This window comes from Gopherus flavomarginatus, unplaced genomic scaffold (genome assembly GCF_025201925.1).
Source record: "Gopherus flavomarginatus isolate rGopFla2 unplaced genomic scaffold, rGopFla2.mat.asm mat_scaffold_44_arrow_ctg1, whole genome shotgun sequence".
Taxonomy (NCBI): Eukaryota; Metazoa; Chordata; order Testudines; family Testudinidae; genus Gopherus; species Gopherus flavomarginatus.
Window position 1 is genome coordinate 2114400 of NW_026115088.1, and position 24577 is coordinate 2138976.

A 24577-nucleotide genomic window follows, 5' to 3' on the forward strand; every position below is an offset into this window, starting at 1 on the left:
CTTAGCACTGTCAGAGCAGCTTTTGCTGGGGGATTCTCCCAGCACTTTCCAATAGCGGGAAGGTATGAAATCCCCATTTGACTGCTGGGGACAGAGCCCGAGAGTGGGGAGCAACTTGCCCAAAGTCCCCAGAAAAAGGAAAACAACCAGCAGAGGAACCAATAGGAAACCCAGCAATGGAACTCAGGAGTCCTGGGGGTGTGCTGTGGTGACCAGATGTCCCAATTTTATAGGGACAGTCCGAATTTTGGGGTCTTATCTAGGATCCTATTACCCCCCACGCCATCCCGATTTTTCACACTTGCTGTCTGGTCACCCTAGGGTGTGCACATGTGTGGGTCCCAGCTGCTCCCTGCCCCCCTCATTCAAAGTCCTGGAGATCACGATTCCATGCACCTGTTGTCATGGGGATATAGCTCAGTCGTAGAGTGTTTGTTTGCAGCTCATGTGGTCCTCACTTCAAACCCCAGTGTTCTTCTATAACTTTCTTTCTTTTTTAAAAAAAAAAGGAAAACATTTTCATTTCCATTCTCCATTATGTTCAGGAGCTCCACTATATGGGGGGCTTGATATGAATGTAAACATTCAACATTTCACTGTCCAAATGCATAAAAACCTAGCGAAGCTGTCCATCAGCTGAAATCAGTTCCAATCCTCTTAGTGTCTAGTTTATGTTTTCATCAATTAAACAAAGGTATCATATGAATGTGCATTTGCAGATCCCTCTTCTCCAGGAGCTATGTTGTGCAGAAGAACAAGAACCACATCCAGTTGGGGTTCAGGATTCTGATGAGCAAAGAGCCAACAAATGTTCTGAGGGCTGGAGAAAAATGCCTTCTAGTGAGCTATTGAACGAGCTCAACCTGTTTAGCTTATCAAAAGAAGATTGAAAGGTGACTTCATTGAAGTGTTGAAGGGCCTTAATGGAGAGAAAAGATTGGGTATGAAAGGGCTCTTTAGTCTAGCAGAGAAAGTCATAACAAGACCCAATGGCTGGAAGGGGAAAAGAGACAAATTCATATTACAAATAAGACACAAATATGCAACAGCGAGGATGATTCACCACAGGAACAAGCTACCAAGGAAAGTGGTGGACTTGCCATCTTCTGATGTCATTTAATGAAAACTAGATGCCTTTGTGGAATGTGTTTGCCCCAAAAGTAGCTATTGTGTCATACAGGAGGCCTGCGCTATGCAGGGGGTCAGATTAGATGCTCTAATGGTCTCTTCTGGCCATAAAGTTGACTAATTTCTGAAAAACTGAGTGTAGTGCTGGGAGAAGCGTCTGATGTATTACTGTCTAGCCGGCTTGCTTCCTAGAACGAATGCTCCTTGAGTGGGGTGATCCACAGGGAGTAGCTCAAACCTCCAAAGTGCCTGGCCAGGGGCAGGACATTGGCACAGCAAGGGCGGGGTGTGGCAGTGACATCACAAAGGCCTTTTGCAGGACCTCACACTATTGGTCAAAGGTGGTGGGGAGGTGGTGACCTCACAGAAAGATGCAACATCAGCCAGGTAGGACAGGGGCGAAGGGCCGGGGAAACCTCAGAGACCTCTGCGGCTTTGCTTCAGCAAGTCTCCTTCTCCAGGTCTCTCTCTGAGGACTGAGAGAGTATTCAGGTTCATGGACGTGAGCGCCAGGAGGAACCTCTTTTGAGTTTTCTCCTTCCCTTTTTGTGATTTTACTAGAAAACAGATGTCCCTGTTTAGAAGGTAAGAGCCTCCTCGAGGTTTGAAACCTGTTCAGTCTGATCTCTCTGTTGACAGTTGAAATCTAGGCATGGAAAATACACGTTTAAGGAGGCAGAATTTTATTCTGCACCTGGGATTTTGTCCTTTAGAATCACTGGGACATTAGGGTTTGTCCTTTTTGTTTCACCTCTTCCTCCATCCATCCCTCCCTCCTTTCTCTTTGTCTCTTTCTTCTTTTGTCCTTTCACCTGTTCCCCTCCCAACACCAGGAGTGGTGTGTGTGTGTGTGTGTGTGTTGCGGGGGAGTGCTCGGCAGCACACACTGTGGGAGGTCCACCCAGAAATGTGGAGCTGAAATAGTGCTCGGGCGGTGATCCCCACTGGTGACTTGGGCCATCCCTTGGGCTCTCTGGTGAAAACCCTCGGCCTCCTGTTCTCAGTCTCTACCCTGATTGGCTGAGCAGGGGGTTATTGACAGGGAGGAGACTCAGGTCCTTGTTGCTCTCTTTGAAGACCAAGGAAATAAGTCAGAACCAGTTATATGTTGATGAATTCTGCTGCTTCAGTGCATTAATAGTCTCTGAATAGTTCATGATTCTCTCTAACATTGCAGTTCTCCTACAATACTTGCTGAATAATTACTGTGCAGTGTTGGTCTGCAGCTCATTTGAGAACACTTTACTAAAGTCAGTCAATGTTTGAAATTCAAGATCTGATGGTTAGTTTGAAAATCAGGGCTCTTGGATCCTATTCCCAACTCTGCCACTGGCTGGCTGTGTGACCTAAGACAAGTCAATTCTCCTTTCTCTGCCTTAGCTTCTCCCTCTTTCAAGTACGGATAATAACGATCCGCTTCTACCTACCTCACGGTGGGTGGAGGATGGGGATCCATTGGAGAGTGTCTCTAGGGGTAGTGCACAATATGAGGTGTCCTATTACCTTTGCTCAGAGCAAATTATGACATAATAGACTAGCTGAAATAGTCTCTTTTATTTGTATTTTTTTTATTTTGAAATTGTTAAGAGCAGCAACTACTTAGCTCAGAGTGAAGCATCTTATCTCATGTTTGTAATCTAAATGTCTCCTCTTTGTGTGCAATGAGGCAATTTAACACACTCTGACAAACAGGAGATGCTTTTGTTTTGCAACAAAATATTTTTGCAAAGAACTTTCATCCCATTTATTTTGATTTTGAGAAAGAAAGTGGTTTAGTCTGAATGGAATTTTCTGATAGAAATGGTTTCAATTAAATTTCTCCACCATCTCAATTCCTGAGCTCTATCCCTGCCTCTGGGGAATGGAGGTTTCCTGGTTGTTAGAACAGGAGTCAGGACCGGTGGCTTCTCTTTCTGGCTCTGCCACCGCCTTGCTGTGTAGGCCCTTGGGTAGGTCACTTCCCTTCTCTGGACCTCAGGCTCCTCCCCATCTGTCCAGTGGGAACAGGGACAGTTCTCGAACTCTGGGCAGTCCTTAGCCCGGGTGATATAAGGGGCGTTCAAACCCTCTGCGAAGGAGAAAGAGGAGTTTCCCGGTGTTTAGCACCAAGGAATTCTGAAGTTTGCTAAAATGTCTAGTCTGTGGAAACAAGAAATGGTTGGGGCAAAACTTTTTAACCACTGCCTTTTTTAAAGCCCATTCATGGATGTGTGTCCCTATCTCTCAGGTACCTGGGGTTCTTTGCCAGGAGGAGAGAAGAGGTTCCTGCCTCTGTTTTTGTGGCCTTAACAAACCAGGTGTTGTGCTCCAGTTCTCGTCTGAGATCCCTGAAGAAGAACATCTTCCCATCCATGAACAAGACAGGACCTATCTTTAAAAGGGAACAAAGAGACCCCTGAGACTTACTAGCTCGCCTCACTTCCATAGCTGGAGAGATACTGGAGTACATTCTTAAACTATCAGTTTGTCAGCGGCACCAACAGGATAGTTTGGTTCTTAGGACTAGTGAACATGGATTTGTCAAGAACAAATCATTCCAAACCAATCCTCATTCCTTCTTCGGCAGGGTTCCGGGCCTAGTGAAGGTGGGTAAACAGTAGATGGGATCTAGCTCGGTGTTACTAAGGCTTTTGACACAGTCCCGTAGGACAGTCTCACAAGCAAACCAGGGAAATGTGGTCTAGATGCAATCAGTGTGATGTGGGTGCAGAGCTGGTTGAAAGCCCAGACTCCAAGAGCCCTTCTCCATATCTGGCTGTCCAACAGAGAGGATGTACCTGTTGGGTCTGGCAGGGATCAGTCCGGGGTCTGGTACTATTCAATATTTTCATTACTGATTTGGAAAATGGAGTGGAGAGCATGCTTCTAAAATTTGCAAATGACACCAAGCACTTTGGATCACAGGACTGGAATTCAAGATGCCCTTAACAAACTGGAGAATTGGTCTTCTTGAGCCAAACTCCATGGCTGGGCCCCTCTCTCTAGACTGGGATGAAGTGAAACCCCAGAGCCAAACACTCCTCCTCCTGGGCAGTGCGCTCCGTCCTTGAATGGTCAGATGCTGATTAGCACTGTCAAAGCAGCTTTGTCTGGGAGATTCCCAGCACTTTTCAATAGCGGGAAAGTATGAAATCCCATCAATGGAACTCAGGAGTCCTGACTCCCAGTCCCGTGGTCCAGTGTCTCCAGCGGAGCACACTCCCTCTCATAGGCAGGGGGAGCAGCCATGAGGGCCTGCTTGCAATTGCCAGCTGTGGGAGGGAGTGTGCAGCAGTGGTTAGCAAAGGGGCCTGGAAAGAAGGACTGCTGGGTCCCATCTATACTTCTGACACTTGGTGTGACCCTGAGTCAGTAGATTCCCCTCCCCAGGTTTGTTTCTCATCAGTAGGGTTGGGGTTGCAGTTCTGACAGCCCAGGGGGGTTGGGAGGCTCCAGGAAGGTGTGTAAAGTGCTGGGATTTCAGGATCCCGGAGGCGCTGTCACCCCTGCACTAGGGTGATGTTCGGCACCCCCTGCTGCTGGCCAAGTTTCTCCTTTCCCTGGCAATAAGACAGACTCTTGTTTTCCCAGCCAGCTGATCGCCCAGTGTCATCACCCTGCCTGCTGGCTGGGCAGGGTAACTCCTCAGGCCACCACCCTCCTCTCCAGCCTGTCTTGGGCTTGGAGAGTGAGGAGAAGGGCGAGGGATGACATTGAACATCCTCCATCCATCGCTCCATCACCAGAGCAAGTGAGTGGCATTAGGGCTCCATGGTGGCATCCCCTGTCTGTCTGGGGAGAGGCAGAAAGAGGGAGAGAGAATCTCTCCCAAAGGACATTAGTTTTGCAAACAGCCCCCAGAAGCCCCTCACTCTCAGACTGGGGAGGGGCTTCTCCAGAGCCGTCTCCAGCGTGTTTGGCAAGGTCCCAGCAATGGGGCTCCCAGCCCTTCCCTTGTGGGAGACTGTTCCCCAGGCTGAGAGTCTCTGAGCTGGGCCGGACCCGGGGAGCTGCTGAGCATGGAAATCAATGGGAAACGAAGGGGCCCTGGCCTTGCTATGTCTAGGGACTTTGAAGTGGGAATGGTTTCCCAGGAGAAGTCTGGACTCCTGGGTCCTGTTCCTTCTCTAGCCTGGGTGGGGAATGGGTGGGAGGAAGTGTGAGTGTGTCCTGGGCTGGCAGGAGGGAGCTGCTTGTCCAAAGTGACCAGTGGTCTTTGTGACTGACCCCAGTGCTCAAAAAGGACGAGACTCCCCGGTTCTTGCAGCCCCAGGGATGACGAGGGGGAAGGTTGAGGGGGAGCAGATCATGCAATGAACTCCTGCCAGTGTGTGTAGCTTGCACTCCCTGCTCCCCCGTGGGGGGAGGAGGAGCTGCTCTGGCTGGGGCAGGGATGGGGAGAGACCAAACAAGTTGGTTAGTGAGAGGCTGCCTTGACCCCAGACTCACGTCTGCTCCCCGCTCGGTTCCAGGATGGCCAGGCTTCTGAGGATGTTCAGGAAGAAGGCTCTGCAGGCGGCCCCAGAGCCTGTGGAAAGCAGCTGCCATCTTCCTCAGGAGCCGAGCGGCCCAACCGTCCCCAATGGCGGGGAAGGAGCTCGCGGCCGGGCCAGGAGGTGGAAGTGCCCAGCCTTCTGGAAGAGGAAACCTGCTCCCGGTGCAGGCGCCGAGGTGGGAGAGGCACCGTCAAGGCCAAAATGGAGCTGGGCCAGGATGCAGCTGGGCAGGCAGGACCCAGCCCTGGTGCAGAACCGGGCAGGGTGGTTCTGGGGCTTGTTGTGTGGGCAGCAGCAGCCCCAGGAGCCCAGCCCCGATTTCCAGCAGGAGGCATCGCCCTGCCCGGTCAGTGGGGACCTTCCAGCCTTCCCAGGGCAGGAGGTGGAGGATCCCTCTCCCAGCCCCAGCTGCTCGGCCCGCTTCCTGTGGGACAACAGCAGCACCTGGAACTTGGACAGCAGCGAGGCCGACAGACGCTTCTGCTTTATTCCAGGTGAGGAGCCAGGCTGGGCTCGGAGGGGTAAGGAAGGGGCTGAGAACACCCCGGGCCCAGGCCCTCGAGAAGTGCTATGGGGGTGGGTCCCCAGCTCAGGTGTTTGGCCTGAGCCACTGAACCCCACTGACACCAGATGCTGCCACTTTAATCCTTGATGCGCCATTGGGTTGGGGGGGAGTGTGGGAGGCACCTCCCAGGGAGTCCAGGATTGTGGGTGGAGGGGTCTCTTTGCTATGGACTCCTGAAGGACTTGGGGGCTGATGACACCGAGGCTACTTGGAATCAAATACATTTGAGATACAAGTACATAGCCCATATTCATAACTTCAAATACAAAAATGGAACGCACAGCCAGCATAATTATAACCAGCAAATCATAACCTTGTCATAGACACCTCACACGACAACCTTTGCACAATATTTGCTGCACATATATAACAGTGGTGGCAACAATGATCCCTACGGTCCCAGTTCATATTAATAACGTCACAGAAGGCTATAGAGAAGTGGGAGAGAGGTGTCTTCCAGCCGGCGTGTCTCATCCATTTCCCCCTTGCCGCTTGGGCCGAGGTGGGAAGGGAGCGAAACATCCCCGGCTGAAGATTTTGCGCTCGACCTTGAAGATTAAGCCCAACCCCCCGGCATGGCTAGGTCAGGGTTGTCCTGGGCTCTGGGGGCAGAGGGCTGAGCTGGGAGAAGGGGCAGATGAGGGGATTTTGTCTCTGATAGATAAGGGCTTTGTCAGGAGAAAGCTGTAGGTCACATGCTGGGGGTGTCAGTGAGATTTGAGCTGGGGTAGCAGCAGCAGGGAAGCAGTGTGTGTGTGTGTGTGTGGGGGGATTCACTTGGTAAAAATGAAACTCCCAAGCCACTCCCTTTGCTGGAGCAAAAGCCTCTCATTTATCTCCTCAACTCCCTTCCATGAAAATCTCCACCCCTCCCCTGGTGCTGAGAGACCCTCTTTACTCCCATGGAGATTTGTAATTGTTCTAACTCTTCCTTTGCCTTGTCCAAATAGTTTTCCCAGAAAAATGATCAAGGACATTTCAAATGAGAAAAACAAACGAAACCAGAGAAACTCCCACCACACACAGTTTGGGTCTGAATTTTTCTACTGAAATTTGGAGATAATAAAACTCCTTCCTCTGTTGGCCAGAAACCAAAGCTAGACCTCCCCTGCTGTAGCTGTGACTTCTGCTACCAAACCACCAATGTGCTGTCTCCTCTTGTGAGACATTTCTCTGCACAATACTGCTGCTAATCCAGTTATTGACTCCAGGAAACATTTTCCTTAGCCTGGTTCCGTGTGTCACTGGTTTCTATAGCAAAGGTCAGTCCCTAGCCCTGTGGTCCGGACATCCTCATTCGCATCAGGCTTCAAGTTGAGAATCATTTCCTATTCCCGCTCTGTGGGAGGGGAGACTTTTAAACGCGCTCTCTGTGCGACTGCACATGGCTAAGCAAAGATAACAAACCCAAATCCCCCCTGTGCTTTGGGAGCCAGGTTTGCGGTGGGAATTCTGTAGTTCAGATGACTTCACACCTGGTCATTATGATTCTTTACCAGTTTCTCTGGCATTGGGGCACCTTTACACTTCAGCTGTGATGGCTGAGTGGTTAAGGTGTTGGAGTTGAAATCCAATAGGGTTCCTCTGCGCAGGTTCAAATCCTGCTCACAGCGAGGCCTGTGTTTTAGCCAATATCTTATCCGAGCAATTCCCTGTGTACAACCCCCTGAGACACTCTCAAGTCTCTCCCCACCCCAAGTAAATCCTCTTCTGCTCCTTTCATAGAGATGCCTGGGACACCACCACCCCCTGTGTCCCTGAGGTGTCAGGCAAACTCTCAGTGCCTGTAGCCTCTGCCACTCACCTAGTGCCCCATAGATCAGCCATAACCCTGGTTCTGCTCCTCTCTCTAGTGTGTGAAAGGAGCCAAGTCAGTGACTCCATGGGATTTGCCCCGGACCCCTCTAAGGCCGGCCCTGAAGGGAAGCACTGACTATCACAGTGACAATACAACTGACCAGCATTGCAGGGGAGGCTGAGGGAGATCCGCACTCATCAGGTCTCTTCTCTCCCACAAGGTGAGCCAGACACTGCTCTCTCCTGACTCTCACTCTAGCAGCTGGACACTAAGGAGCCATTTCCCCACAGCAAGTGCATTGAGTGCCCCTGTGGTGCTGGGGGAGGCCTGGCGCTGCTGCTGGCTCTGGGGCTGGCAGGGGGGTTGATGTATGCACAGACTCTCAGCTGCCAGGCCGGAGGGGACACTTGAGACCTTACCAGACTGTCTCATTGAAGACGGGGGGTTGAAAGACCTATACAGACGCTCTCCAGAGCACGGAGCAACATCCGCCCATGCAGCCAGGCAATGAGCATTTCTCACAGCCTGGAGCCAAGGGTGAGGTGGCAGCTACTATTCCACCTCCTGGGGGACAGGCCCTGTCAGCTAACAGACACTTCTTACTCACCACAGCTAAGGGCGCCGGGTTCCTCCAGTGGGGGTGTGAAGCAGCCATTCTTTTCGTGTCCTTTTTGTGTGCGACTGCTGACAAAAACATCCCAGATAGAGAAGCAACAGGCCAAAATACTGTCATGCGACTGCCAAAGTAGCTCAGTTGGGAGAGCGTTAGACTGAAGATCTAAAGGTTCCTGGTTCAATCTTGGGCTTTGGCAGTCCCTGTCATTATGCTTTGGGCAGAGATGGCTTGCCCTCTGGGAGCACAGCAGTACCTCCACCCAAGGTGAGTTCCTGACCTTTGGATCTGCAGTAGGAAAACACAGAAGGGGCTTACTTGCCCCTAGTTGGCCCATCTGACCTTTAATGATGAGAGCTGTCTTTCCCAACATGGTGGGAAGAAAGTGAGGCAGGGCAGCCTCAGGAATGGTGCCAGAGGGCTGCTAAGCAGAGGTTGGGGATGAAAACTCTTCTGTGCAGCTGAGCAAGAGCAGTACCAAGGAAGGGGCATCTGTAAAAGTGACCCCACACACCCCTCCTCCTCTGGGCAGCTGGTGCTGACAGCTCCAAGGGAAGGCTTAAAAGCCACAGAGCAACTGAGGGCAGGACTATATCTAGGTGTGGCCTTCAGACAGGCACAAAAACACCCAGCCAGGCTGCTCCCTGCCATGCCAAACACCCACTGAAGGTCACCAGCATGCAGAGCGGCTGCTGATGCTCTGTAGCCAACATCAGAAGATAGTAGGAAAGCAGGGCCCAGGGCCAGCCCCCATGGCGGGGCCTCTGACTGGTCCCACTCAAGGTATTCACTTTTGCTGTGGGCCAGGAGATTTTACCCCAAGAGGCTTTTCCCAAGCTGGCAAGAAGCAGAGAAACACCCAGGCTCCCAAGACGCTATGTAGCAAGTACCCTCCAGCACAGGGACAGGTGCACACGCTAGCCCAGGCTGCCGCCCACTTTCTTTGGTAAGTCAGGAAGGGCAAAGGCTAGACTGGAAGCACCTGGGGCTCCTGCCGCAGCCTTTGTGACACCCAACCCCCAACTCCTTCCCAGGCTCTAGCTGAAGCCAGAGCATTGGCCTGAGCAGCCAAGAAGAGGTTCCAGCCCTGAAGGGAGCAGGACGTTCAGCACAATAGTAAAACTGCAGAAATACAACCACCTAGAGACTCAAACCCTCAATCTTCTGATCCACACGCAGACGCCTTATCCGTTAGGCCACAGGGTAACATAAGAAAAGACCCTCCAAGCACTTCTTTGGAAAAGGCAGACACTGTGTTTCTCAGGTCATCTACTGATGGGGGCTGAGACTCTCTGGGCACAAGAAGTCGAGTTCCCAGCAACACGTGAGACTTAATTCTATGGAGCCAGGTGCAGGGCTTTGGAAGGGAGGCTCAGGCATGGGGGATTGGGGTGCAGCGGATGGACCGGCTGTCTAGGTGTGGAGATTTAGTCACACTGAGGCACAGAAGGGAGGAGGAGGAGTAATCCTGCTGACAGTCAGCGGCTGTGCAGAAAAAGAGGAGGGGTTCTGGGGACATTTTTTGCCTCTCTTTTGCCTATCTGCTCGCTCTTGTGGTGAACGGGGAAGATGATCTCAACTAGCTCAGTTGGTAGCACATCAAGCTCTTAATCTGAGGATCCAGGGTTCAAGCCCCTGTCTGGGCACCCAGTTTTAAATTGCCTTGTGTGCCAGGAGCCAAATGATTCCTGGTGCTTCTCCACCAGACACATGCAGATTCCCAGAATCCATGGCCATTTCCTGGAAAGGTTCCTTTCATCAGGAGAGAGGCAACATCCACATTACCAGAGGACCTCCTGCAGGCATGCTGCTGAAGGCAGCCTGACTGCCACCCTCACAGTGACCGGCAGGCTGTTCCCTGCAGCTTGCCGTCCCAGGCATGCACTTGCTGCGCTGGTGCCTGGAGCTGTCCCTGTCCCTGACCCAGGGCAGAGGACATTGGAAGCTGAACATCCAGAGCTTGCAAGATAAAGGAGCAGGGGGGTGAGGCCTGGCGGTGTTGGCAGAACAGGAAAGCATCAGAGGGTTCTATGGCAACCAGAGGGATTGACGGAAGTCGGTGAGGGAGGAGTTGGCGGCTTTGTTCCAGCGGTCAGGCAAACACCGCAATATCAAAGAAACCAATGGTGCCAAGTCCTGTAGTGTTGCCTGTGGGATTTCCACAAGAGCATCCAGGCTGGGGAGCCAGTGATCCTGTGACTGTACAACCGGATCAAGTGACAGCTGCCCGAGTTCCATGAGATGAGGCTGCAGCTGGCCGATATGAGCGGGAGCACCGAGTGAAGGGAGGGGTGTCCTCCCCTGACATTTTTGCAGCCTGCAGGGAATGGAGACCAAGCAGGGGGATGTGGGGACTCAGGGCAGGACCCGCGGATCCCATAGTGCAGGACAACAGTCGCTGGAGGAGGAGAGAGAGTCCTGCGAGAGGAAGCCGCTGGTGGGAAGCAATAAGTGCAGAGTGCAAACCAGTCAGCCGAGAGACACAGGGGTCTAGAAAACAAAATGGGAGCAGGTTCCATGGTGTAATGGGCAGCACTCAGGACTTTGAATCCTGGAATCTGAGTTCAAATCTCAGTGGGACCTCCTGCAGATATTGTAGTTTGCTGCAAAGTCTTGGAGCTCAACGTGTATAGTTACTTTCTACCTGGGTAAACTTCAGCAAGGTTTTTTTCTCCTCCTCATGGGTCACTGATGCCCACTGGAGATAGGTCTTTGGTCCAGCTGGCCGCTATAGGGTGGGGTCCTAGAACTTAACAGTCTGGCTAGAGATTCCTGCGGGTTGACCTGATGGTTTGGTTTCTTGCTGCTTCATCTGATGTCCACAACTTTGGTCCCTGTAGCTGCAGCTCTTCCTCTTGCCCACATGGCATTTAAAGGAAGGAGTGCCAGGGCCAGGCTTCCCAGGCTGGAGCCCAGCACACCTCTCCTCCTCTGGGCACCTAGAGCAGAGGTGGCTGGCAGTGACAGTTCCAAGGGAAGGCTTAAAAGCCACACAACAACCGAGGACAGGGCAAGAGGAGGGCAGGACCATGCCTATGTGTGGCCTTCAGACAGGCACAAAAACACTCAGCCAGCCTGCTCCCTGCCATGCCAAACACCCACTGAAGGCCACCCACAGACCAGCATGCGAGGCAGCTGCTGATGCTCTGTGACCGTTATCGAAGAAGGTAGGAAAGCAGGGCCAGCCCCCCTGGTGGGGCCTCTTACCATTCCCACTCAAGGTGCTCACTTTTGCCATGGGGCAGGAGATTTTACCCCAAGAGGCTTTTCTCCAGCTGGCGAGAAGCAGAGAAACACCCAGGCTCCATGTAGCAAACCACCTCAAACACAGAGACTGGCGCACATTTGGAAGAGGGAAACTGCTCTACACACTAGCCTGGGCAGCCGCCCATTTTCTTTGGCAAGTCAGGAAGGGCAAAGGCTACACTGGAAGCACCTGGGGCTCCTGCCCCAGCCTTTGTGATGCCCATTCCCCCCAACTCCTTCCCAGGGCTCTAGCTGAAGCCAGAGCATTGGCCTGAGCAGCCAAGAAGAGGTTTCAGCCCTGAAGGGAGCAGGACTTTTAGCCCAAAGGTAAAGCTGCACAAGCACAACCACGAAGGGACTCAAACTCTCAATCCCCTGATCCGAAATCAGATGCCTTATCCATTAGGCCACGGGGTCACATAAAAAAAGGCACTCCAGGCACTTCTTTGGAAAAGGCAAACACTGATGCATCCAACGAAGTGGGGATTCACCCACGAAAGCTCATGCTCCAATATGTCTGTTAGTCTATAAAGTGCCACATGACTCTTTGCTGCTTTTGCAGACGCTGTGTTTCTCAGGTCAGCTACTGAGGGGGGCCGAGACTCTCTGAGCACAAGAAGTCGAGTTCCCAGTGAGATGTGAGACTTAATTCTCTGGAGCCGGGTGCAGGGCTTTGGCAGGGAGGCTCAGGCATGGGAGACTGTGGTGCAGCAGATGCACCAGCTGTCTAGCTGCGGAGATTTAATCTTACTGAGGAGGAGGAGGAGGAATCCTGCTGATAGGCAGTGTCCAGGACCGGTGCAACCACTAGGCGAACTAGTCAGCTGCCTAGGGTGCCAAGTGGTTGGGGGAACCAAAAGCCACACTCAGATGAGGCAGTGGAGAGGAGGTAAGCTGGGGAGGGGGCTTGGGGGCGTGCGGGGAGAGGGCTTCCCGCAGCAAGTAACAAGGGCGGGGGCGTGCAGAGGAACCGCTTCCTGTCCCAGCTCACCTCTGCTCTGTTTTCTCCCCTGAGCACGCCGCCCCCGCTCTAATTCTCCTCCCCTCCTATGCTTGTCGCACTAAACAGCTGATTGGCACCGCAAGCTGGCCCAGGGGAGACGTGTGTGTCCCTGCTGCCTTCTGCTGAGCCCTGCTCTGTGTGTGTGTGCATCTGTGACACTGTATCAGTGTGTTGCTAGGCTAACCAGTAGGAAATGGCTTTGCAGGATTTTGTATTCTGCAGCAAGTGACACACACACACACACACACACACAAAGGGACTCACACAATCCCAAGAATACTCACATACAACACACCCAGAGGGACATGTTAGTCAAACCCCCAGAGAGAGAAACATTCACACCCCCAGCCACACTCACAATAACCCCCCCACACACACCATAACATTCACAGTTGTGCTCAGAGACACAACTGCACGCAGTTCACTCCCACTGCTCCAAATACAAGGACCTCCTGCCCCACACAGCATGTGCCAAGGCCTGTTGAACTCACTGCCACGAGACAGCTACCAATGAGAATGACCCCCTCGTGCTGGATCATCTGCTTGGCCCCCCACTCCCTCTTGGTGCATGCTGTGCAGCGTGGCTGGGGATTGTGCAATAGCAGGCTGGGGCCGGGTCACTCCACTTCCTGCAGGAAGTAGCCAACCCCCTGTCACCCACAGAGGCTGGGACCAGCCCCCCTCTGCTTCCCCACACACAGGTCTGGGGCCTCAGCCTGCTCTGCTCCCCTGGCTCCCAAGTTTGGGGAGAGAGGGGAACTGCCCCACAGCACTCGCCGGCAGCATGGCTGGGAGCCAGAGGAGTGGACCATGCAGTGAGTGCAGGGGCGGAGGGGCGGGGGGGGCAGGGCTGGGGCGGAGCAGGGGTGGGGGCCATGGCAAAGAGCCAGGCAGCCCCCCCTGCAGCAGCTCCCCAACCCAGCTCACCTCCCCTCTGCCTTCTCCTCTGAGCACGCTGGTGCCGCTCCACTTCTCCCGCCTCCCAGACTTGTGGTGCTAATCAGCTGTTTAGTGTGGCAAGCCTGGGAGGGGAGGAGAATTAGAGCGGGGGCAGCGTGCTCAGGGGAGAAGATGGAGCAGAGGTGAGCTGGGACAGGGAGCAGTTCCCCTGCATGCCCCCACCCCCATTACTTGCTGCGGGCAGCCCTCTCCTCACACCCCTCCTGCTAACCTCCACTCCTATCCTGCCTCTTCCCCCAAGACCCCTCCTCCCGCTCACTGCTCTTGGCCCCCTCCCCACCCTCACTCACTCTTACGGTCATTACAAAGTGGCAAGGCAGAGCCCTCCCATTTTTAAAAGTCCTGGGGTGTTGTTCGCCCCTGTTCAGGCACCCCTGGGTCCCAGCACTTCACACAGCTCTCCCTGATTTCAGGTGTTAGTGAGGGAGCCTCACTGCTAGCGCAGACTGGGCAGTTTGTTGGATGAGAGACACTGTCCCAAAGCAGGACTAATGCTCAGACCTGGTGATCAGTGATTTCAGATCTGTTGGTCTGCAGCAAGACTCTACAGTGAGTCTTAATCAGCTCTGTTATTACACAGGGACGAACAAAAGGGTCAAATGCTGCCTGGAAGCCTTAAGAAGAATCCACCCCACCAAGTACAACACTTGTTGATACCAGCTCCTAACCCCACTGAGAATGTTTTGGGGTCACTCCTTGCCTTTATCAACCTAGGGGACTGAGAGACTAGGAATTAACAGGTGCTCCAGTGGCACAATTGATTAGCACACAGTACTTATAGGGCAGTGCTAAGGTTGTGAGTGCAAACCTCCCCTGGATCACTGGTTTTCATTAGCCAAATGGCTTCACCCCCTCATTTGGCCCTATGGAATGTAGAATTCTAGCCCTGGGGACATTGAAGCAACGTAAGAATCAAAAATACTCCTTCACTTATTACCTCTTCTCCAGAGTGCAGGTCAGAATCTACAATCCTTTCTCCCCCACCAGCCCCTGTGCCAGGATCCCTCAAGCAGAGCCTGGAGTCCTGCCCATCCTTGACCCCTGAGCCTGGAGGGAGAGGAGCAAGGAGCCATTGTTAGAGGGCTTTCCCTTCCCCTGCCCGCTTCCCTGGCTCTTGTCACACAGACAGCAAGCAGCAAAAGACCAGAAGTCCGAAGCGCAGATAGAAGGATGTTTACTGGGGTTAGTTTCCAAGCAAGCAGATTCCAAAGCCCTTCACACCAGTCAGGCTGATCTCTACACACGGACAGAGTCCGTTCCCCAGTGTTCCCTACCCAGCTCTGACACCACAGAGCGTTTACCCCACATCCCTACAGACAATTCTTTCCTGGGTGTCCGGCTGGTGAGTCTTGCCCACATGCTCAGGGTTTAGCTGATCACCATATTTGGGGTCAGGAAGGAATTTTCCTCCAGGGCAGATTGGCAGAGACCCTGGGGGGGTTTCACCTTTCCCTGCAGCGTCGGGCACGGGTCACTTGCTGGAGGATTCTCTGCACCTTGAAGTCTTTAAACAACGAGTTGAGGACTTCAATAGCTCAGACATAGGTCAGGGGTTTGTTACAGGAGTGGGTGGGTGAGAGTCTGTGGCCTGCGTTGTGCAGGAGGTCGGACTAGACGATCATAATGTTCTCTTCTGACCTTAAAGTCTATGAGTCTATGAGCTCTGACACTGCAGAGTGTTTACCTCACGTCCTCCTTCTCAGCTCCGACAGTCCAGAGCCTTGCCTGTGTCCCTGTTCCCCGTTCCCTATTCCCATCCCCCCGTTAGGAAGCATGATTCCAATTTCCCCGCCCACTGCCTGTTTGACCCCAGTTTATACAGTAATATTCTCAGCGAGACCTTAACCAATGATTTTACTGAAATGTAATTAACCAATTCTAACCTATTGTAACAGAATTCTCTAACCAATTACATCCCACTCCCCTAATTAACTTACACCCAGTAAAATTAATTCTGCAGCAGACAGAAAGAATTAGAGGACCAGACAGATTGACAACAGAAAAGCGGGGGCCATAAAGATAAACTCTACAGAAATGACGGTTTCACAAGCACAACCATTGAGAAGAGATTTCTTGCCAGACCGGATGCTCCCTTAAGATCTGTTTCTTTATCTGGTGGTGATGGGCACTATTGGGACAGGATCATCTTCCTAACAGCCCAACCCCACCTTAGTTCAGTGTGACGGGTTTGGGAGGTGAGGATGTGACCGTTCACTTCCCAGTGTATGGCTGCCCCTGCTGCTTAGCCAAAGGCCTTAGCCTACTGTCAAGGTTTTTTCCCCACTCTGAACTTTAGGGTACAGATGTGGGGGACCTGCATGGACCCTTCTAAGCTTAATTACTAGCTTAGATCTGGTAACACTGCCACCATCCAGAAGTTAGTGTCTGGATCACTCCCTGTCCCCCCAAAACATTCCCCTCCCTGGGCAGCCTTGAGAGGCGTCACCAATTCCCTGGTGAACACAGATCCAAACCCCTTGGATCTTAAAACAAGGAGAAATTAACCATCCCCACTCCTTTTCCCCTACCAGTCCCTGGTGAGTCCAGACCCAATCCCCTTGGATCTTAAAACAAGGAAAAATCAATCAGGTTCTTAAAAGAAAAAACTTTTAATTAAACAAAGAAAGATAAAAATCATCTCTGTAAAATCAGGATGGAAAATACTTTTCAGATTATATAGCCCAGAGGAAACCCCTCTAGCCTTAGGTTCAAAGTTACAGCAAGCAGAGGTAAAATCCTCTCAGCAAACAAGGATCATTTACAAGTTGAGAAAACAAAAATAAGACTAACATGCCTTGCCTGGCTAATTACTTACAAGTTTGAAACATGAGAGACTGATTCAGAAAGATTTGGAGAGCCTGGATGGACGTCTGGTCCCTCTTAGTCCCAAGAGCGAACAACCCCCAAAACAAAGAGCACAAACAAAGACTTCCCTCCACCAAGATTTGAAAGTATCTGTCCCCCATTGGTCCTCTGGGCAGGTATCAGCCAGCTTTATGGAGCTTCTTAACCCTCTACAGGTAAAAGAGACATTAACCCTTAACTATTTGTTTATGACACCTACGAACAAGGGCTCAGACTCTCCTAGGGAGAGATGGCCCAGACAGGCAGACTGGGACTTTGGTTCTTTGTTTTCTACCCCTGTCACTAGCTGAGTGATAAAAATACACCTAAGTTCTTAAAGTCTAGGCCTGTACAAGCAGCCTGAATATCTCTATTCTAACAGCCATCGGTCCCTGTGGAAAAATCTATTCAGGGTTGTCCCTAGACATTTTGGTGCCCTACACAACACCCCGTCCCCCAGTCCGAGCTGGCAGAGCGGAGCAGGCTGGGGCCAGGTCACTCCACTTCCCGCCGCCCGGTAATTGCAGGGCAGGCCAGACCCCACACTCACGGGGCAGTGGGAAGTGGAGTGATCCAGCCCCAGCCTGCTGCACTCTGCTCCCAGCCTTGGAATTTGGGCGGTGGGGGAAACGCCCCCCAGCACTCACCAGCGCCGCAGCAGGGAGCTGGTGGAGCAGAGCAGGCTGGGGCCAGGTCGTTCCACTTCCCGGCGCCCGGTGAGTGCAGGATGAGACTGATCCCTCCTGCAGTCCACCGGGATGCAGCTAAGGGGAAGGGGTGGAGTGGGGGGGGGGAATGGAGTGGAGCAGGGGTGGGGAGAGGCAGCATGGGGGCAGAGCAGGAGTGGGGGCTTTGGGGAAGAGGCGGAGCAGGGGCAGCTTTCCTGGCCGTCTCAGCCAGCCGGGGGATCGGGCTGGCCGCCGGAGCAGTACGCAGCTGCGTAGGGCACCAGGAAAAATGGGGCAACTTGGTGTCTCCACATCCTTTCACCAGGCAATGTCCCTGTAGTGTGTGCTGTCTTCATAGGTCCTTTCTCAGTCTTTCTCACCGTCCTGTTTTGAGTCTCCTGTGTCCCTGCTTTCAAGCACAGACTAACTCTGGCTGTTCAGGAGAGGGGAGGACCATGCCTATGTGTGGCCAGCAGACAGCGACAAAGACCCCTAGCCAGCCTGCTCCCTGCCATGCCAAACACCCACTGAAGGCCACCCGCAGACCAGCAGGCGAGGCGGCTGCTGATGCTCTGTGGCCAACATCAGAAGAAGGTAGGAAAGCAGGGCCAGCCCCCCGGTGTGGCCTCTGTCTGTTCCCACTCACAGTGCTCACTTTTGCAGTGGGGCAGGAGATTTTACCCCAAAAGGCTTTTCCCCAGCTGGCGAGAAGCAGAGAAACACCCAGGCTCCCAAGGTGCTATTTACCAAGCCCCCTCAAGTACAGGGACAGGCGCATATTTGGAAGAGGGAAACTGCTCTACACGCCAGCCCAGGCAGCTGCCCAGTTTCTTTGGCAAGTCAGGAACAGCAAAGGCTAGACTGGAAGTACTTGGGGCTCATGTCCCAGCCTTTGGGATGTCCAACACCCGACTCCTTCCCGGGGCTCTAGCTGAAGCCAGAGCATTGGCCTGAGCGACCAAGAGGTTCCAGCCCTGAAGGAAGCAGGACTTTCAGCACAATAGTAAAACTGCACAAGCATAACCATGAAGGGACTCGAACTCTCAATCACCTGATCTACAGTCAGATGCTTTATCCATTAGGCCATGTGGTGACATAAGAAAAACCTCTCCAAGTACTTCTTTAGAGAAGACGGACACTGTGTTTCTCAGACTTAGGTCATCTACTGACAGGGGCCGAGACTCTCTGGGCACAAGAAGTCGAGTTCCCAGTGAGATGTGAGACTTAATTCTATGGAACCAGGTGCAGGACTTTGGCAGGGAGGCTCAGGCATGGGGGATTGAGGTGCAGCAGATGGACCGGCTGTCTAGGTGCAGAGATTTAGTCGCACCGAGGCACAGGAGGGAGGAGAAGGAGGAATCCTGCTGATGGTCAGTGGCTGTGCAGAAAAAAGGGTGTTGATTCCCCCATCCTAAATGGGCTGGTTGGCTTGACCCTTCTCCCCTCTGCAGAGCATGGTGGGGACTGCAGCTCACCCCTTGTGGGGCAGGAGGGCACAGGTGCAGGGCGCTGGGCTCCGATGCACCTGGAAGGCAGATCCGGTGGGGTGGGGTGGGGTGGGGGAGGGCAGGGCAAGGCAGGGCAGGGCCTGTGGTTTACGTTCTGCCTTGCCTGGTGCTGGGCCATTGCACAATCCCCAGCCATGCCGCACAGCGCACCGCAAGAGGCAGGGGGGCAAGCAGATGATCCAGCACAAGGGGGGAGAGGAAATGTGGTTGGGGAGAGGAAAGGCCTTGGGTTGCACTGAGGGAGTGCAGATCAGGGGTGACACCTCAGAAACCTGCAGCAAAGGGATGGACAGGTGGGCTGCGTGGATAGAAAAGGCAGCGAGCCTAAAAGGGGAGTGGGGTCTAATGGTCAGAGCAGGTGGGGGTTGGGCTCTATCCCTGGCTCTGGGAGCAGAGGTGGGTCTAGAGGTGAGAGCAGGGGGACTGGGAGCCAGGACTCCTGGGTTCCATAGTGGCAGCTGTTTTTTCCTGTGTCTCCCTCCCTAGAGGTCCCAGCCCAGCCCCCTAGTGGAATCTGACTGGGGGAGGGGGTTGCCCTGCCACTCCAGATTCGTGATTCAAACCCCTCCCCCCACGGGCTCTGACATCACAGAATGTCCCCCCAAGTCAGAAAGTAGGAGCCCCTCCCCGCATGCAGAGGAAGCTAGTGAGATTCTAGGGGGTCTCTGGCAGAGGTGATAGCACCCACCAGACACCCACTCATGGTTGCAAGGAGACCCTCCTGCACAGCCCCCTGATATGAGGGACCAGGGGCGCCCAGCCAGGGTCAGGAGGTGTGCTCCCCCTGAGCCCCTCCCCCGTTACTCCAGGATCTGAGCATCTTCCTAATTCGCAGGGTAATTCTCCTCCCAGGCTCGTGCGAGGGTGGGAAGCGCCACCAGCCCCATTTCCCAGACGGGAGAACTGAGGCCCAGAGAGGCTGAGTGATGTGCCTAAGGATATCCAGGAAGTCTGTGGCAGAGCAAAGCATGTTTCTGCCTCCTCACTCCCAGGTCTGGCCTGCTCCTGGGTCACTGGATGGTGCAGGGGGGGGCGCCTCGGGGCAAGGGGCAGTGCAAGGGGGGCCTCAGGGGAAGGGGCAGTGCAGGAGCGGGGTCCCAGGAGAAGGAGCAGTGGGAGGGCAGGGTCTCAGGGGAATGTGAGGGGGCGGGTCCCACGTGAATGGGTGCTGTAAGGGTGGGGTCTCAGGTGAATGGGTGGTGCAGGGGCGGTGTCCCAGGAGAAGGAGCAATAGGAGGGCAGGGTCTCAGGGGAATGTGAGGGCAGGGTCTCAGGTGAATGGGTGGTGCAGGGGCGGGGTCCCAGGAGAAGGAGCAGTGGGAGGGCGGGGTCTCAGGGGAATGTGAGGGCGGGGTCTCAGGTGAATGTGTGGTGCAGGGGGGTCTCGGGGCAATGTGAGGGCAGGGTCTCAGGTGAATGGGTGGTGCAGGGGCGGGGTCCCAGGAGAAGGAGCAGTGGGAGGGCAGGGTCTCAGGGGAATGTGAGGGCAGGGTTCCAGGTGAATGGGTGGTGTAAGGGTGGGGTCTCAGGTGAATGGGTGGTGCAGGGGCAGGGTCCTAGGAGAAGGAGCAGTGGGAGGGCAGGGTCTCAGAGGAATGTGAAGGGGGGTCCCGGTGAATGGGTGGTGTAAGGGTGGGGTCCCAGGTGAATGAATGGTGCAGCGGCAGGGTCTCGGGGGAATGTGAGGGCAGGGTCCCAGGTGAATGGGTGGTTTAAGGGCGGGGTCTCAGGTGAATGGGTGGTGTAAGGGTGGGGTCCCAGGTGAATGAGTGGTGCAGGGGCAGGATCTCGGGGGAATGTGAGGGCAGGGTCCCAGGTGAATGGGTGGTGTAAGGGCGGGGTCTCAGGTGAATGGGTGGTGTAAGGGTGGGGTCCCAGGTGAATGAGTGGTGCAGGGGCAGGGTCTCAGGGCAATGTGAGGGCAGGGTCTCAGGTGAATGGGTGGTGCAGGGGCAGGGTCTCGGGGGGAAGGGGCGGTGCGGGGGCAGGGAATCGGGAGAATGGGCAGTGTGGCATTGGGGACTTCGGGGAAGAGGCAGTATGAGGGCAGGGTCTCGGGGCAAAGGGGAAGGGTGTAGACGGGGTCTCAGGCAAAGGGGTGATGTAGGGATGGCGATTCAGGGGAATGGGTGGTGAAGGGGCGGGGACTAGAGGGAAGGGGCCAGGGGGGGCTGGGACTGGGGGAGGGGCAGTGCAGGGGCAGGGTCTCGGGGGAAGGGGCGATGCAGGGGTGAGGTCTCAGGGAAAGGGGCGGGGACTGGGGGTAGGGGTGGTGCAAGGGCAGGACCTCGGGGGAAGGGGCGATGCAGAGATGGGGGTTAGGGGAAGGGGCAGGGCCTCGGGGGAAGGGACGATGCAGAGATGGGGGTTAGGGGAAGGGGCAGGACCTCGGGGGAAGGGACGATGCAGAGATGGGGGTTGGGGAAGGGGCAGGGCCTCGGGGGAAGGGACGATGCAGAGATGGGGGTTAGGGGAAGGGGCAGGGCCTCGGGGGAAGGGACGATGCAGAGATGGGGGTTAGGGGAAGGGGCAGGGCCTCGGGGGAAGGGGCGATGCAGAGATGGGGGTTAGGGGAAGGGGCAGGGCCTCGGGGGAAGGGGCGATGCAGAGATGGGGGTTAGGGGAAGGGGCAGGGCCTCGGGGGAAGGGACGATGCAGAGATGGGGGTTAGGGGAAGGGGCAGGGCCTCGGGGGAAGGGACGATGCAGAGATGGGGGTTAGGGGAAGGGGCAGGGCCTCGGGGGAAGGGGACGATGCAGAGATGGGGGTTAGGGGAAGGGGCAGGGCCTCGGGGGAAGGGGCGATGCAGAGATGGGGGTTAGGGGAAGGGGCAGGGCCTCGGGGGAAGGGACGATGCAGAGATGGGGGTTAGGGGAAGGGGCAGGGCCTCGGGGGAAGGGACGATGCAGAGATGGGGGTTAGGGGAAGGGGCAGGGCCTCGGGGGAAGGGACGATGCAGAGATGGGGGTTAGGGGAAGGGGCAGGGCCTCGGGGGAAGGGACGATGCAGAGATGGGGGTTAGGGGAAGGGGCAGGGCCTCGGGGGAAGGGACGATGCAGAGATGGGGGTTGGGGGAAGGGGCAGGACCTCGGGGGAAGGGACGATGCAGAGATGGGGGTTGGGGGAAGGGGCAGGACCTCGGGAGAAGGGACGATGCAGAGATGAGGGTTGGGGGAAGGGGCAGGACCTCGGGGGAAGGGACGATGCGGGGGAAGGGATTAGAGGGAACAGGTGGTGCAGGGGCAGGGTTTTAGGACAATGTGAGCATAGGGTCTCGGGTGAATGGGTGGTGTAGGGGTGGGATCTCAGGGGGAAGGGGCGGTGCAGGGGCAGGGTCTCAGGGCAATGTGAGGGCGGGGTCCCGGGTGAATGGGTGGTGTAGGGGCAGGGTCTCAGGGGGAAGGGGCAGTGCAGGGTCAGGCTCTCGGGGGGAAAGGGAAGCTCAAGGGCAGGAACTCTGGAGAAGGGGCAATGTGAGGGCGGGGGTGGGTCCTTGGGGAAAGGGTGCAGGGGAGGGGTGTATTGGGGAGGCACAATGCTGGAGTGTGGATTTGGGGGAAGGGGCAGAGTGAGGGTGGCGTATTGGGGAAAAGGGGCAATGCGAAGGCGGAGCCTTGGAGGAAGGGGCAGGGGCAGGGCTCTGGGGAATGGGGCAGGGGTTAGGGGAACAGGTGACGTGAGGCCAGGACGTCGGGGGTAGGGGCAGTGTGGGGGCAGGACCCCAGGAGGAGGGGGCAGGGGCAGTGTGGGGGCAGGACCCCAGGAGGAGGGGTCAGGGGCAGTGTGGGGGCAGGACCCCAGGAGGAGGGGGCAGGGGCAGGGCTTTGGGGAATGGGGCAGGGATTAGGGGAACAGGTGACGTGAGGCCAGGACGTCGGGGGTAGGGGCAGTGTGGGGGCAGGACCCCAGGAGGAGGGGGCAGGGGCAGTGTGGGGGCAGGACCCCAGGAGGAGGGGGTAGGGGCAGTGTGGGGGCAGGGCCCCAGGAGGAGGGGGCAGGGGCAGTGTGGGGGCAGGACCCCAGGAGGAGGGGGCAGGGGCAGGGCTTTGGGGAATGGGGCAGGGATTAGGAGAACAGATGATGTGAGGCCAGGACGTCGGGGGTAGGGGCAGTGTGGGGGCAGGACCCCAGGAGGAGGGGGGCGGGGCTTTGGGGAATGGGGCAGGGATTAGGGGAACAGGTGATGTGAGGCCAGGACGTCGGGGGTAAGGGCAGTGTGGGGGCAGGACCCCAGGAGGAGGAGGCAGGGGCAGGGTGGGGGCAGGACCCCAGGAGGCGGGGGGCAGGGCTTTGGGGAATGGGGCAGGGATTAGGGGAACAGGTGATGTGAGGCCAGGACGTCGGGGGTAGGGGCAGTGTGGGGGTAGGACCCCAGGAGGAGGGGGGCAGGGCTTTGGGGAATGGGGCAGGGATTAGGGGAACAGGTGATGTGAGGCCAGGACATCGGGGGCAGGGGCAGTGTGGGGGCAGGACCCCAGGAGGAGGGGGTAGGGGCAGTGTGGGGGCAGGACCCCAGGAGGAGGGGGCAGGGGCAGTGTGGGGGCAGGACCCCAGGGGGAGGGGGCAGGGGCAGGGCTTTGGGGAATGGGGCAGGGATTAGGGGAACAGGTGATGTGAGGCCAGGACGTCGGGGGTAGGGGCAGTGTGGGGGCAGGACCCCAGGAGGAGGGGGCAGGGGCAGTGTAGGGGCAGGACCCCAGGAGGAGGGGGCAGGGGCAGTGCGGGGGCAGGACCCCAGGAGGAGGGGGCAGGGGCAGTGTGGGGGCGGGACCCCAGGAGAAGGGGGCAGGGGCAGGGGCAGTGCGGGGGCAGGACCCCAGGAGGAGGGGGCAGGGGCAGTGTGGGGGCAGGACCCCAGGAGGAGGGGGCAGGGGCAGTGTGGGGGCGGGACCCCAGGAGGAGGGGGCAGGGGCAGTGTGGGGGCAGGACCCCAGGGGGAGGGGGCAGGGGCAGTGTGGGGGCAGGACCCGAGGGGGCAGGGGCAGTGTGGGGGCGGGACCCCAGGAGGAGGGGGCAGGGGCAGGGCTTTGGGGGGAGGGCGGAGCTCGGGGAATGAGGAGGATTAATTCGGTTCAGTGGCAGGTTTGTCTGCGGGTGACACTGGCACTGCAGGGGGGTTAAAGCCGGGCTCACCCGAGGGAGGAGGACGGGGCTGGGTGGCCGGGCACAGCGGGAGTTCGGGGAGTGACAAGGAGCCGGTTCCAAGGCTCATCGGACACCCCCAGAAACCAGCTCACACCCAGACGGGGGGTTACAGCCCCAGCGAACAAGGGGCGCTGGGAACATCCCCGCGGTGCAGACAAATGTACCAAGTCACCGGGCAGAGACAGACCCGGCACTGACCTGCCCCCCCCGGTCCTCGGCCTCCGCCCCCCGCGCTCCCGCCCCCGCCCCGATCAGCTGCTTTGTGCGGGGGTGAAAGGGGCGAAGCGGCGCGGCACGTTCCCACGCGGAGCAGGTTCACACACTGCACGGGGGGGGGGCTCTCGGGGGGGGCGGAGTTGGGGGGTGTCAGGTTGACCCAGGGACCCGCCCTCACCTGCTGCCGCAGCCCCGGAGCCAGCGCAGGACCCGCCGCAGACCCGGAGCGCCGCCCGCGGAGCCAGCACTGAACAGGCGCCTCCAGCCCGGGCGAGATCCGCACCGCGGGGCCGGGATTGGGGGTTGGTCTAACGCAGCCCTGGGGGGGGCCTGGTTCCTGCCCCGAGGCTTCGCTGCCCCCCCCCCGCCACGGGGACAGCCGGGGGGCGGGGCGGGGCCGGGCCGAGG

General features: G+C 56.2%; 3 non-coding genes across 3 annotated transcripts; all 3 read left to right on the forward strand.

The window, feature by feature from the left end:
* Nucleotides 1–7699: 7699 nt before the first annotated feature.
* TRNAS-UGA (transfer RNA serine (anticodon UGA)) lies at nt 7700–7781 on the forward strand. The gene has a single exon. It is a non-coding gene; the product is annotated as a tRNA-Ser (tRNA).
* A 924-nt stretch (nt 7782–8705) lies between these two features.
* TRNAF-GAA (transfer RNA phenylalanine (anticodon GAA)) lies at nt 8706–8778 on the forward strand. The gene has a single exon. It is a non-coding gene; the product is annotated as a tRNA-Phe (tRNA).
* A 2312-nt stretch (nt 8779–11090) lies between these two features.
* TRNAQ-UUG (transfer RNA glutamine (anticodon UUG)) lies at nt 11091–11162 on the forward strand. The gene has a single exon. It is a non-coding gene; the product is annotated as a tRNA-Gln (tRNA).
* The last annotated feature ends 13415 nt before the right edge of the window (nt 11163–24577 follow it).